Genomic DNA, 2,333 nt, shown 5'->3' with positions numbered 1-2,333 from the left:
GCGTTTTAACCGACCAAACTAAATAACGAATTAACGAAATAAATACGAGTAGTCGGAGTATCTTGTGAATCACCACATTGATCACTCCAACAAAAATACGAAAACAAGTTAAGAAATGGATAGTATGAATGCCCATGGGTTCCATGGATTTTTCACCCAATTAACAATTTAAATAATGGAACACAATAATTGGGAAAACCGAGTTTAGCCACGAACCACCGTGAATTCGGTTCAAAAACAACCTAAGGTGTCGGTCGTATGACAGTTGTGTTCCTCTTTGGCCGAGAAGAACTTGTCATGCTACCAAGCCTTAAGATGAAGGAGTAAAAACAAAAGTAGGGAATTCTTAAGGAATTTCCCAAAAATAAAAGACAATCTAATTTAATTTAAAATATTTATGAAAAATTTTCTTTGAAGGTTGAGGCATAGCCTCAGAGTTGTGTGTGTGTGTGTGTGCATAACAATATAATAATAAGAATAATCATTATTTAAACAATTAAATAAGTACTTAATCTAGCAAGCAATTACGTAAGCTGTAACAATCAAATAGAACATATCAGGTAAACAAATAAGCACGTATGGGGCTCCTAAGCATGTTAGTAGGGCACCACTAACGACCTATCTTAAAACTTCGGCTCTGATACCAATCTGTCACACCCCAACCTAAGGCGGAAATGTCGGGGCGTGAGCTGATTGCCACAGCTCTCAAGGTACTATCATGCAATATTTAAATGACAATATCTATTAATTTAATTCAATTTTCAAATAAATCAAATACAAACAAGTATATAATCAAGTACCATACAACAATACAACTTATATTACAAATGATCTTGATTAATTATTTTCTAACTTATATTATTCACTAAGTCTTCACCAACCTGCATTAAATTTCTACGATAACCTGCATATGCGTATAAAATATAATTTTGTCAACAACACATGTTGAGTGAGTAAAACACCAGTTTAAGACACAACAATAATAATATATAACAAATAAAGAAAGATGCAAACTGTTCCTGTGAGAATAAACAGTTAAGCCATAGCATATAAACAAGCAATCAACCATAAAGAAAGGGCTCAACCAATCCATATAAATGGATATTGGCTACCAAAGCAAGGACTAAACCGTTGCCATAAAAATGGACATCGGTTGCCGAAGTAAGCAAACAACGTTCAAATAAAGCAAGTAAGCAAATAGCAAGTTAAGCATAAACTGATATAAACACAAGGATTAACAGTTGCGGTTTTGAGTACTAGATAATAGATAATATATGTAAGATACACTCATGTCCCCAAAAAGGTTTAAAAATAAGTAAAATAGGGGAGTGATTACTCACCTTAGAGATTAAGCAAAGCAGAAAATGATTAGTTAGAGAAGCGGTAAACGAAGCTCTTCGGGAATTACCGACGAGATATCCTAAGTAACATAAATTGAGGAAACAAATATGAACTGTATAGCAAAGCTAAAATTAGATAGAAAATTGGGAATTCGATGATGTTCGGGTGAAATGTTACAAAGGCTATTTATCTCGTTAATTTATTATAAACTTTATAATAAAAGTTTTAACATAATTAATATGATTTTAATTATTAAAATACATAAAAATACTTAAATAAATGTTTATAAAGATTTTTATTGATGATAAATAAATAACTTATATAAAATAAAATCTTTTATAAAGTACTTGACTTATACTATATTTTTATATATTAATTAACGAGATATTCTAAATATATCTTTTTAAAAAAAAAACCCTTTTTATAAAATTAAAACCTTTACAATTTAATACTAAATAAATAATCACATTATATATACTTATATATATATATATATATATATATATATATATATATATATATATAGGGGATGGATCATGCGAGAAGTGATTTTATAGAGAGAAGTGCGAGAAGTAATTGATAACCCTTGATCATGTTTGATCTATGACATACAATCAACATGGCAATATTGTAATTGTTTGGTTGCTCATTTTAATGGATAATAATACAAAAGGATATGTTAGTCTTTTGCATTGTAGAAAGCAAATTTGAAACTCCTCCTATCATAATTAACATTTATACTTTTAGCCACATTCACCTCTCTATATTAATTATTCCAAAATAATTAAATCATCAATGCTCACAAAAATTAACAGTAAGGCCCAAACTCTTAAATTGGGGTTAATATGCTCAATTTTTTAATAATCGACCTGATGATTAATAATCTGATTTTGATTTTGACTTCTAGAAATATATGTGAGCTATTAAAAATATTAAGTAGGTTTGTGTTAATATTTTTATGCTCTTACATATAACATGCTTACGTAGTTATG

Source organism: Bidens hawaiensis, unplaced genomic scaffold (assembly GCF_021521415.1).
Source record: "Bidens hawaiensis isolate Kalapana, Puna unplaced genomic scaffold, B.hawaiensis_p1.1 tig00030542_1, whole genome shotgun sequence".
NCBI classification, from domain to species: domain Eukaryota; kingdom Viridiplantae; phylum Streptophyta; class Magnoliopsida; order Asterales; family Asteraceae; genus Bidens; species Bidens hawaiensis.
Note: the sequence above shows the minus strand (reverse complement) of the source record.